Genomic DNA, 14218 nt, shown 5'->3' on the forward strand with positions numbered 1-14218 from the left:
AGGTTGTTAGAGATTGTAAGTGTGAATAGGTTTGTGGTGACTTCTAGGAGTTAGGGTTTAGCTGTTATTAGTAATCTTCCTTTTTTATAACACAGTAAAAAATTAATTTCTTAGTTTTGTAGATGAGTGTATTAGTAAGAATGTTGTAGCTTATTCTTTCTCTTTTTTATAGTAAAAAGTTAATATCTGATTTGTGAAGTTAAATCTTTTAATAAGTATAGGTGTTGCAGCTTTTACTCCTTTTTGAATAGTGTAAGAGACAATTTGTGATCTTTCGACTTGAATCTTTCATCCCCTTATGGTTCAAAATATTCATACAATGTTATTAATAATCACCACTTTAAAACAGAGAAAAAAGTTGTGTGTAGGCTAGCCAGTAATTTGCAGTATCATTGAGAAAACTTATCTGAATCTCCTCTCCGACGAGAGCAAACGAGGTATAATTTATGCGCCGCCTAATCGATCAAAATTTACGACTACACGAGTGTCAATACGTTCATGCATCTCACGCGCATTAAAGAAGGAAGTGGATTGAATGGAATCGTGCAGTGACTTGAGGTTGGGGTGTTGCGACAGGGGAAAGGAATTACGGGGCACAATGGGGAGCAGGGTTCACCGATACAAAGTGCACATCGGCTTGATATAGGGTAGGGTATCATCGCTGTAATTTTGTCGCTACACCCTTATATTTGCAGGGTAACAGTTTTAATTTAATACCTCGGATCAAAATGTTGTTCAACGAAGGTTTGCGAGAGGCAAAGAACTACATGATAGACCCTCACAAATGAATTATCGAATAGATAGATTTATGCCTTATGCACCTTCGGTTTACGTGTGTGTTCAATGAAGAATAGATAATCAGGAAATTGAATTAAGAATTAAAAAACTTAAAGAAACCTTGACATCTCTAAATATACTTTATCAGTTTAGTAAAATATTCTGTTTTAAAAAAGTATTGATATATTTATTAATTCAAAGCTATAAAAGAACCCACTTTCCATTATAAAAGACTCAAATAATCTTACCGTTAAAGTATTCTAATAGGAACTATACGAAATAATATTGCCTCCAACTACTTTCACTTAAAAACTGTTCGTCTCTCAAGCACAGTCTTCCACTTTCTCATTCTCATCTCACCTCATTTCATCAATCACGTCACAAACTATCCCTTCAGGGCACAGCTACGAAAACCATCTTCTAGAAGCTTGCTTCAAGGTCTCAAGAAAATCCAAATCGAAAAGTCGGAGCAACGTAATCCAGAACACGAGACGAGAAAGTAGACCAGTCACACGAGCACGGAGCTCGAAAGAAGCAGCAGCAGATGAGGGGTCGCCAGACCCAAGGTGGGGTGGTAGGTATAGTTATATACAGTGGGCACAATGGCAACGGCAGAGTGCATTACGGTTAATACACGAAGGACCGCGGTCGTTTAGCCGAGGATCTCGGCAGTTACCGCTTCGCAAAGGATAAATCATCTCCCGATTTCAACCACGCCCACCGTAGGACAGAGCAGAGCGGCTCCCCTAGAGCGTAACGTACGGCCTAGACGCGTCCTGGTCGCCATCCTCTTCTACCCGCTCGATGAAAACGACGCTGCCGCTCTATAAGCGGAAAACTAATAATCCCTCGCCGCGGATATCCGTTCTGAAATGACCACTGCCATGGGATACATTGACAGCCGATCGCGAATGCTTCTGCGAGAGCAACCCTAAATTATCGCGACTGCGGTGCTGACGGTGCCTCGTAGGGAAGCTGGCATTTTCGAGGTCAGATGGGGGCTAGTTTCGGTTGTCGATGGACCGCGATTTCGGATGTGGTTGTAGGCTCTCTTTTATAAGAAAGGATTTAACTGGACTCTTTTTGTTGGAGGTAATAGGAAAGGGAGATTCAAGCGATAGTAATTACGTGAAGGATTTATTCTTTATTAAGGAATTTTTAGGTGCAAGTCTTTGGGGTTGATCATATTCTTTTGATGATTTGGAGAATAATCGTACGATTTTTTAAAGTTCTTACAGTAGAAGGAAGTTTGCTTTATTTTTTTTATTGAAAGAAATACTCAATTAGAAATATCTTCAATATTTAATTTTACTATTTTAGAAAATAAATGTAAGTAGCTATTTTTAATGAGGCAATCTCTTTCCAAATGTTATGTTTTCCTTCATAAGTTATATGGATCATGACGCTCGAGTTTGTCTAGCGATTATGGATCGATAATAATGACGTTAAATCCCGTGGGGGGAATTAGAAGAAATTGCGCAGAAATCGAACGAGTTCTCACACCCTTCTGGGAGAAGGGAGTGAAATATAAACGGTGGACAAACACAGTCTATTTCCCACACTCGCCACTGCAGTCGAGTGCCGAGAGATTTTCCCATTTTCTCCGAAAGGGCCGTGAAATTGAGCAGACAAATCGCAGCTCGAGAGACCGCGACGAATCTCTCCCGGCTCTGGCTTTTGCTACTGTGTTCCAACGTCTGTCACCCTCTATTTACTACCCCCTCGTTTTGTTTTTTTATTACTAACAGGGAGCACCAGTGTCATTCAACTTTTCTATTTAAAAACTTCTTCAGTCTTCGTATACGTGAGCTCTGAAATATTGCTTTACATTTTGCGCCACTAAAACTAATTGAAGAAATTGTATTAATTAACAACCTGAAAGATCAGATATTTCGACGTTTCCGATCTCTGTATCGACACTTTACGAGTATGAATCTTTAATTCACGAGTCAGTGAATGAAAAAACAAGAATTCTTAATGGAGTGTATTGAACCAAGTGAATACATATATATTTAATCAGAGGGTTAAATAAAAACAGCTTGATTGAACATAATATCATCATATAACATCTAACAGAAATTTCGACAAGGCAGATAAATCGAAACTCAACTATTAAAATTGCCTGAGATTCGCAAGTAAATACCGAATGCCATTCCATCTCTAGAAACAGCTCTCCCAGACCAAGATGGACACACCACCCACAACAATCTATCCAAAAAACCGCCACACGAGGAAACCACACGGTTCCCATCCGTTAATCGTCCTCATTACCGCGCCTACTCGTAAACCTCCGAGTCGTGGTCGTTAGACCGAGGGGTTGGGGTCCGCCGTCGTTGGGGGTGGAAGGAGGAGAGCGGAGGACAGTTTCACGGAGGAAAGTCGGTCTAGGCAGCGGTGTCTGCCTCGAGCAGAGGAGGAGGACCGAGCCGGGCGAGCGAATGAAACCCGAAGAGACGAGGAGCAACGAGGCGAGCAGGGGGCGACGTTCCAGGGGAGGGAAACGGAGTTTAATGTTCCCCTCCAGTGGGTGACTCGAGGGTGTAATTGCCGTAGTGGGCGGAACGGAGCGAGTATAGCGGCAATGGGCGTGGTTCGCTGATTACACCGCGTTGATACTGATATCTCGGCTACCACCGACGAGCCTCCCCCCTCGCTGCCCACCCTCGGTCGCTCTGGCTCACCCAGTCGCTGGACCACCGCGATATACGTCGTCCTCGATGTCGAGCAGCCCTGAACGACACGGATCTCGTTCGCCTGGAATCGCTCGATCGACGCCACTTTTCGACTCCTGGCCTTTATTCACCGTTTCCCGATAATAAGACTCGGCCAATCAGACGTTATCTGCTTCCTTCGGGACGCTGGAGACTCGATCGGACAAATGGAGCTACTGTGGCTGGTTAGCATTGAGATGAACCGAAGTTTGGAGTTGGTTCGATCGGGAAGCTCGAATAGGGTTGTGGGTGTTCTAGGATTAGGGTGGTTTTAGAGGTGGAAGGTTTGAAGGAGCGTGGGCGGAGTTTCGTTTGGGTTTTTGGGGATTGTGGAGTTTCAGGGAGTGAGTTGGAGATTTTTTGGGTGAGGTGGAAGGTGTGGGTGTATGTGTGATGAAGAAGGACTCAGTGGAGGGATGAGGTATAAGAAAATTACAGAACAATTAAGAATTAGAAGTTAACGATATTTGTATGAGGTATTTGATGCAACACAGAATGTAGTCTTTTGTAAGACTTTCATATGCTGTTGACTACTTAGCTTAGTTTAACTATAAAGCATATGGTAAGCAATTACAGATAGTATTTAATTAAGGCCCATTCGTAACTTTCTTTCACCTTAAGGATATATGGTTAAATTATTGAATTATTGCTTTGTAGCGCTGTCATCATTTCGAGGTGTTCGAGTTACTGCTTCCAACTTCGGATACAAATTCACAGTTCCCCTAAACGGAGCAAGTGGAACCAAATTGAAGATCGCCAAGGATCCTCCTTTCTCTGATATCCCATGGACAAGTGCCAGCGGTGCAGAAATGCGAAATGCACAGTACTGTCATCAGAAAAGTATACATATTTAAACCTGCTACATACCAAACAAAATCAAACTACCCTTCTGCAAACAGTCTACAATCAAAAACCTTATTAAACTAAACAGAGAATCAAAACCTATAATAACTAATTACATACATCTAACAAGTAATACCTATAATTTCCACTCATATCTATACAAAAAATTCTACCAGACAGTAACACAGATTTAACGAAAGCAAATGACATTCCTTACAAAGAAAAAAGACTATCTTCATACTGTATTATCTTATAGTCGCAGAATCAACTCCCAAAATCTGTCTTGAAAAGTCCCTAAATTCAAGACACAACATAGTAGCAATTGCAGACCAGTCTACTGTCCAAGATCGTCTAATCTCCTCTCTACACCTCGAATCTCCTCAGACGGTTCCTCTCACCACCCCCTGAAGACGATTAAGGGAGGAGGTACGTGTATCGCGAAGGGGGTCGCGCAAAGTGATTGCCTACCGGACCAAACGAAACCTGGTGCCATCGGCGATCCACGCCCCGCTGACTGGACTGTTTTTTATTGCCACCGCGCCCGAAAGATCGACCCGAGCCGCAGGACAATTCTCCGCTCTTTTTCCCGGGAACACGCGGAAATTGCGACGGGGAAAAGGAAGCGACGGTAGGAAAAACCGTGCCGCGGGGAACACGGGGGGTAGAGGGGGCACGGAGAAGCAGAGTCCAGTCCGCCTGCAGCTGTAAGCAGGGACAAAGTGGGTGGAGACCGACTGGCAAGGAGTAAACGCTCGAGTCAGCGCAGCGCGTTTGTAAACGGCGACGCTGGGGGAAACTGGAGACCGTGTCCTCGATTTTATGCGATTTTTAAAATACGGGAGCATCATTGGGAACTGTCGAATCGGGCCACGATGAAATCGCTTTGGAGATGAAGGGTGCAGAAATTGTGGAGTGGAGGAGAAACTTCTAGAGGATGTCACTTTCTGAATATTTTTGGACATCTGTGTCAGTGTTTGGACGGGCGTAGAAAATTGTCTCTTGCTTTCAGGGATAGCTTTTCTTTCATTTGTTAATGTGCTGTGTTGTCAAGTGATGTGCTATGGTCGCACAGTGAGTGGTGTGCAATGATATTTATTGAAGTTGGAGTAGGGTGCAGGAAAGAATATTGGAGTTATGAAAAGATTAGCACAGTTGTTACTAATTGAATGTTACAATTTTATTTTCAAGTACCGTCAAGTACACGGTTCCTGAACAGTTAAGAGTAGGAACCATGGTTTTCCTAACATATTCACGAAATAGTTAATCAAATCCAGAAAAATTAAATCAGAATTTAGTTTCTGACGTAAAACATATAAAAGGAGCAACAGCTGATCACTTAAATTGTCTCACTACCAGCTATTAAATGTCACCTATGAACACCAAAATGGGTAACATTTATTTACTAATTTTTTGGAACAAATTTTTATCAAAACAAATTTCACGTGTGTATTTAAATACTAGACTGATCAGAGATTGGGTTCTGCTCAGCAGCTGGGTCCTTGATGATAATTATAATTCTATTGTAATTCTAAATAAGAGAAAATCGTTCATAAAATCTCTGTCAAAAAATAAGAAATCCAGAGAACAGAAAGCCAGGCATTTTAAAAACAAATGGTCATTTATTCTTCGCGCCCCTCAAAGCCACTGAAATCCTCCAAATGCGAGTGATGAAGTATTCAACGAGGCAAGCAGCTGAGACATCGTGTATTCGTTTCACACTCTTCATCGAGCGGCCGCCAGGCGAGTAAACAGCGAATCAGATCGATCCAAGCGGGGATTATTTGTCCCGTGGATCAGATCGTGGTATCGAGTGGGCGTACCGTTCCTGGGTCAGCCAGTCGAGATCTCGGTTTTGCTTTTTAACGAGGATCGGCCCTTCTGTAAATGAGACTCGATGACCTGGCGGAAATCGAGAACGGGTCCGCCTCAGTGCCGTTTCTTGCATAGAGGACCGATAGCACCATAAGAAAGCCTATGTGCACGAAAGTGCAATCGCTGGCTCTTTCGAGTCCTTTCGACTTTCTTTCTCTTGCGCAAGTGTCGAACGACGTGGAATGATTGTTGCAGGAAATACCCGTCTGTCGTAGATGAGAGACTTAAAATAGTATTAGAGAAGTCAGACATTTGGGGTTTTAATATTAAGCGAACAACAAATGTATTATTTATCGACTTTTGAAAAGGATATCGATATTTTATTAAACTTCTCATATGCGAGTTGGTACAGTTTTAGAGGTTTAACAAATTATTTCAGAGGTCTACACACTAATGCAGGCACAGACTGACACCGTGGTTGTAAGGCAAAACGAGCTATGTGACATTTACAAAAAGTTAATTGTAAGTTGTACATTTATAAAAAATAGTTGAGATAAAAAGAATTTATATTGTTGTTACATGCGATTATGTGCATCATGCTTGACAGTCTTTCTCCTTTATTTATAACTCTATAAATACAATAGAACGTCTATTATCGGAATTAACACTAACTTCAAAATTCACGATCAATTTTAAAAAATTTTTAATAAAGTACTGCTAACAAGTAAGTGATAGTTTGAGGTTTACTCGAAGTTGAAAATTCTAAATATATCAAAGATCCAGGAAAATTCAGTTCGGATAATCAACCCTCTACTGTACTTAAATTCATCGTTGCTGTATATGAATGTACTCATTCATCAATTTTCAAAAATTAATTAATAAAATAATGTTCTACTCACGACTACTTCAATATGATTATTGTTGACAATGCATCATAATGTTTATAACAACAAACAAATCAACTTTGATATTACCTATAATTGTCTTTTATAGCTTTAAAGTATGAAGCAGGTATTGATATCCTCGAAAGGTATCAATATTTTCGTGGAAGTATCAAACTGGTATTGATACCCTTGAACAAGTATCGAAGGGGTATCAATTCTTTTCAGTACTCGCCTGTTTGACACGTATCGATACTGGATCGAAACGTATAAACTGGTGTTGATAGAATCTGGTATCGGTCCCAACACTACGTGCAACATCTTCGCGAGACACGTTTTCCAACTCGCTATTGGCGTTTGTATTCCCAGCGGTGTCATCGAAAAGGCACCGCTATCACGGCTGCACCGTATATCGCGATTGATGGAAAATTTATCAAGCCGATGACATCGACTAGTGGTATTCCGCTATTCGATCCCGTATTTCGAGAATCGTTTCGTAACCGAAGTCCGATGGTCTTTGCTCGGCAGTGCCGCCGCGACGCACGCCGTCTGCATATCAAGACGCCCCCGCGTAAGCGCCGTGCCTTCTCTCGCCTCGCGGGCACGTACGTCGCTCATTGTTAGTCTGTTACCTTTTTGTACTTATTTAATACCGTCCTCCCGCGTTTCCACGTAATGTGAATGCGTAAATGCGCGGGGATAAGGGACGCGGATCGCGCGAAATCGAGGGGAGATCGGCTCCCGTCGAATCGCGCGAATATTCACAGTGGCGCGACTGGTTTCCATCTTGGTGAACGATAGAGGAAGAGGTAGGCATATGAGATAAGGTGGAAATATGAGACACCAAGCTTTTGAGATATACGATTGACATCTTTAATAATTATTGGAGATTAAGTACTACCCTTGGTAAACAGTTTTTGATCCAACTAAGTTAGATAAAAGATTAGATAAAAAGAAAGAAGTTAGAGAAAAATATAGTAGTTCTTGAAAATGTAAAATATTACTGTACAAAATTCGTCTAATGTTCTTATATGTTATATTCATACGATAGCATTTTACATTTCAAAAATTACGTTTTTAAGTAACTGCGTATTGTTGGGTTTGATCGAAAACTTTTTGCCAGGGCTAGAATTAAGAAGATTATAGTAATACTATCTCATAACAGCTGTTGTTATTCATTGTTGTTCTTTTACTTTATAGACGTTTTTTAAGAAGTAAAAATTAAGAACTAAACGATTAAAAACTATGATTTAATTATTATTTTCCCACTTTTCTCAATAACAAATTGAAAATGACACATAGGTTTATATAAATGATAAAAAATTGTTTGGATTTGGTTAATTTTTCTTGAATACGTTAGGAAAACTGTGGTTCTTACACTTAACTGTTGAGGAACTGTGTACTTGACAGTACTTGAAAATGAAATTGCAATATTTAATTAGAGAAAAGTAACAACTGTGTTAATCTCTTTGTAACTCCAATATTCTTCCCTCCACCTTACTCCAATATCAATAAATAATACCATTATACACCAATTACTGCGTGACCATTGCCCTGCACCTCACTACAGAATACATTGAACAAATAAAATAATAGGTCCTTGTATGAAAAATAGATAAGTAAATAATTGTTCGAGAATTTTAACTATTTCTATGCTTAGGAGGTTACCACCAACAGGGCTGAATTGCAGCGAGTATATCTACTAAATAGCCTATAACAGAAGTGCCATAGTTTCAGTTAACAAATTGTGCTTTATAAAAGAAATAGGTTTGGGTTAGATCTGAGTTGTAAGTTTGATACTGGATTATTTCTATGCTTAGGAGGTTTCCACCAACAGGGCTGAATTGCAGCGAGTATATCTACTAAATAGCCTATAACAGAAATACCGTAGTTTAAGTTAACGAATTGTGCTTTATAAAAGAAATAGGTTTGGCTTAGGTCTGGGTTATAAATTTGATACTTATTATTTCTATGCTTAGGAAGTTGCCACCAACAGGGCTGAATTGCAGCGAGTATATCTACTAAATAGCCTATAACAGAAGTACCATAGCTTAAGTTAACGAATTGTGTTTCATAAAAGAAAATAGTTGGTTTTGATTCAGTGAAATGTGCACAGGAGGTTTAACAGTTCGCAAAATTGCACGTGAACCGCACGCGTGGTGCCCCACCCCCGTTCGTAAAGGGGTGGGACCACGACCGACCATTTCCCTCTGTCGCGCGTGCACGCGCCGAAATTGAATGTCTCGTGCGCGTACATTGCGAGCATTACTCGCTCGCGTATGAATAATAAAGGAGTCGGTAATGCGAGAGCTCGACACCCTCGTATTTGGTTCTTAACCGAGTCGGCGTGCCTCGGCGACCACCACAGTAATCGAAATCCTCGCTCTAATCAATTATGTACCGTTTTGCGCGTTAATTCGCGACTTTGGCCAACACTGAATTTTACAATTACGGTGATCAACGCAGTAGCGAATTTTATGGCTGTGTCGGTTCTCAAGGGGCCTCCGACGACAAGTTTCAACGTAATTTGTGGTGGCGATGGTGTTTAGAATTGGTAGCGGTAGCAACGAGTAATGTCAGAGGAAAGTTGGGACATTTGAATCGTGTTGGAATACAAGAATATAGTTGAATTTCAAGCGCTAAAAATTCTTTTTAATTCTTGTAATTTAGCATGGAAGCTGCTACTGTTGTAGAAGTGTTTTAATATAAAATTGTATTGAAAAGTGTTTTAAGGTACTTTTCGAAGTCCTTGGACACGAAATGTCTAAATTAATAATTACAAAGCTCCATTATTTTTTTGTAGCATACATGAATCTCAAATTAAAAATTATGTATTTAGAAACTTATCGATATGCAGCAATAAAAATTAATACGTGCTTCATCATAATAATCTTTATATAATTTATTTAATTGCTTTTTTTTAAGGTAATTTTTCCATGTTTCCTTTAAATATGTTCATATCTTTTACAATGTTTGAAATGAATTTTACTATTGCACATTAGTTAAATAATTTCTACATAAGAATTAATAATTTCATTATATAATTAGGTGTTTTTGTAAATACATACAGTATCGTTCATAAGTATTTAAACGGTATAGCTATATGTAACAATTAGTAATGAGTAAATATTCACTGTTACACTCTTCTGTCATACTTATCTTTCATTGTACACAAAGGGTGCTTCACCCCTTAATCTATGAAATAAATATAATATAAATTTAAATTACTTTGTGTAAAAAGTACCTCAGTGTCCGAATAATTTTGAGTGGTAGTGTAAAGAGGAAGTAAATTTCGCTCTCTCATCTAGAGGAATTCCGTGATGCTCGCCACGCTAAGATGGGTGTGACCGGACCCATGATCCTATCGTACGGGTTTGTTTAAATAATCGAACGTTTCGAGACCGTAGAGCGTATCTTCGTGTCGGCATCTGGCCAGCCAATATGTATGATAATTCTGACATGCCTACACCTCATAATGGATCTTTAGTATGTGCGAGTATAACACGAGGATTCAAGGACACGTTCATCGAGCTCATTGTCAGTAAATGATAGAAATTTTTTTCTTCATTAACTGTTTGTATGCTTAAATGCATTCCTTGACACTGACTTGTATTTTAATGAAATTTGCAACACTGAACGAAAACACTGTATTTTAAAGGAGTAACTTACATGTGAAATTAAATAGATCATATTTGATTTTTGAAATAGGGAGGACAATTTTTAGTAACTGATAGTGAACTTAAGTAATAAATTAATTTATTTAAGGATAGTGTTCGGTACTCATTAACTAAAATTTTAGTACAACAGATTCTTAAGAAGATGAACGAGCAGTGTGTAAAGGAAAGTCTCATTAAAATTGCGATTTTATTCACTGAAATGCTTTGAAATATTTTTAATATATTCTTCGTACATTTATTCAATTTAATTGTTTATTAATCAATTTCACAGACAAGCATACAGGACAAACTGGATTTACAGATTTCTGTGTTGCATGTTCTAAAATACCGACTCCTGGAACAACCATTGGTTTTTGAGTGCCCTCTGCAATTTTCGAGGGTTGAATCACAGACGAGTATCCAGGACAGACTGGACATTCAATGGATTTCCGTGTCTCACGTTCTGAAATACCGACATAGAACCTAGCTTCTATTCATGTCTTTGGCTTGTTAGTTTAAGATTTTTGTAAAGGGAGATCTGTAGAATATTGATTTCATCTATTTCTCTGTGTACCTGCTCTCGTAGTAACTTCCTTGTGATAAAACCACCGACCAGATAATAATATTATCAGACAATATTATCTAGTCGGTGGTTGAATCAATTTAATTAGAAGGTTTTAGTAATTCAACAAAATATACATTTTAGGTTCTATGTGAACTTCGTCAACCATTTGACTGCATATGCATTATCAAATTAGTATTAACTTATCAGGACACCCTGTACTTATTTTCCTGTCGGTATTAGAATTTGAATTCTTACCACTCATAGCGCTGCATTCTCATTTTATGCACAGCTGCTAACGTTGAGCGTGATAAGCGTGATAAAAATGATAATGGAGTTTTAGTCTTTAGAGCCCCAAAAGCATGGGACAGAAAAAGGCATTGTTTGTCCAATCTATTCTGTACAATCATTTATTCTTTACCCCTTCTGTTTCTTTACCATTTGTAGATTAAGCAGATCTAACAGACTTACTTTCAGATGATTAAGTAGAAATTGATGATCCCTGCAGATTCCTACACAGTTGAATGCCAATAAATAAGATTACTATATTTCAGCTTGTGAAGTTGTACCACCACTAGCGAATAGTTTACGAGCACTGGTGAAGACACACCTTATTGTTAGTCTAAACTTGAAATATATTATACTTGGATATCTTGTAGTGACATTAGAAATAAACGTTACTGCTGTTACAGATCTTAGAAAATACATAATACTGTAAAGCAAAACCAGTATTCTTAAAAATAATATCGGACTTTTCTAACTTAAAGAATTAATAAAACTACAGGAATAAGAATAGAATGACAGTATTTCATTCCCAAGGATGAGTGGAGGAGAAGGATGACTATTAGCAGATAAACCAAAAGAGTTTGAGTGAAATATGTATGTATATATATCTCGTGAAAAAGCTTTGACAACATTTTATTGTTAACCGCAGAAAAAGCCATATACACTTTCACACGAAATCGACCATAGTTTGTAATAATATCGAAAATTTATAATAATTGAATGTTGTACATAAATATAAAGACGACGATGTTTGCACGTTCTCGTGTGTGCCAAAACTGTACAAAAATTATTCTCGAACATCTTTCGCAACGCTCGTTGAACAACTTATTACTCGGTGATTGTGGCATTTACATATATCATCTCGTTATCTTTTCGTTCTTTGAAGCCCCCCTCCCTCTCTTTTTTTTTTTTATTTGCGTCTCCGCACTCTTTTGCTACACTCTACTTTCTCTTCGTCCCCTAGCCATCTTTGCTTGCATTTAGTAAAATGACAGTACTAATTTGCATTTCTGAGGTGCGCTTACAAGTTTCACAAGAGCTTTTCCTTGATTTCACATGAGATGCGATATTATTTAAAATCGATAATCAAATACACGGCCGGAGCGGGTGGAAGGAACGATTTTTTGGTGTTTTTTTTTCTTTGCGCTTCTATAAATCTATCTATCCTATGTACTTTTTTTTTTTAGCCGCGACGGTCAAGTGCCATATATATTTATTTATTTATTCATATAATTCTTTTTTTTTTTATATTTTAATCGGTACTTCGAACGCAGCACGCATATATTCGGTTCTTCGTAGTTTATTTCTCATCTCCCTTTCTCCTCCTCTTCATGTCGCAAATTATTTTATTGATTAACAACAGCGATTACATATTTAGACGTTGCGTGCTCCATTGTAAATCTCTATTTTATTATTTAATGTTTAATATATGTATTTATATAATATACCTCTTCTCTAGAATTCCTTTGCAGCGTCGTCGTTAATGCGATATATCCACTTTGCCCCTCCTACCCCTTGGTCATCCATCTGTCTATCGTATTGCTCTATCCTTATCGCGAGATTTTTCGACACGTCTGACCAACTCTGACCTCCTCCTCTCCCTGTCCCTACACCCATCGCCTCTCCTCCTCTCGCTTCATTTAGTTAATTTCATTATTATTCCCTAAATCGATTCGTTCGACATTATCGACATGTCAATTATGCATTTACCATCGTTAATACTTATCGTAATATTCTTTTAATTATTGTAGATCACAGACAACTTGTTCTTAATCCATAAAAACAATTCAATTATTATTTCTTTCCATAGGTTATTAGTGTGTGTATGTGTGTGTCTTGTGTACGCGTGTATCATGTGTGCATGGTCGCACGGTGGACGCGTGTGTAACAAATCGTCGCGTGTGGTTTCCCTCGTACGTGAAACAGTTCGCGAATCGTTCAATGACAGGACTCCCGACGAGCGAGATCTCCCTTCAAATGTCGCGACGCTACGTTAAAATTCTTCTTCGAAACCTTGGAGTTTCGCAGTTGCCCTCGGGTCAAGCACAAAGATAATCGCATCGCGAAGAAAGAAGAAGGTCCTGGGCGGACCAAAAAACCTTCACACATGTAAAATTCACAACTACCCCCTTCTTTGCTTCTACTCTGTTCTCTAGTTTGTCCTTTGACTGAAGATCGATGGCAAGCTGCTTGGTTTTAAATGCTATCCAGCTATTGAACTCTGCGAATCAGTTTTCTGTGGCAGTGAACACAATATCATAGCTGTTTGGTCGATGTTCTGTGTAACGTCGACGAACTAATTTTAATGCGATATAAACCAACTGTGATATCGATAAATTGTATTCAATTCCATCGAAGCATATTTGAAATAGCGTTGCAGGTTCTGCTGACATTCTTTTTTGGCGTAGCTGCTCTCAAATTATCTCAAATTTTAAACTTCATAAATGTTTGGAATCGTTCAGGAGTCCTCATAAAAATAGAAATGAAATGATATCGATAACAGAAGTTACTATAATCAGTAATATTCACTTGTATTAATCGTAAAATTCTATTGTAATATTGTAATCAGGGATTCTGTTAGATTGAATATTTGAGGATTCAGTAATTATTTAATTTCGACAAGCCTGACCAATTTCCTTTAGCATCAATTTTTGCCATCGATCTCGGGGGCAAAGGTTTGCCTGTCCTGCG

This window comes from Calliopsis andreniformis, chromosome 12 (genome assembly GCF_051401765.1).
Source record: "Calliopsis andreniformis isolate RMS-2024a chromosome 12, iyCalAndr_principal, whole genome shotgun sequence".
In the NCBI taxonomy this organism is placed as follows: Eukaryota; Metazoa; Arthropoda; class Insecta; order Hymenoptera; family Andrenidae; genus Calliopsis; species Calliopsis andreniformis.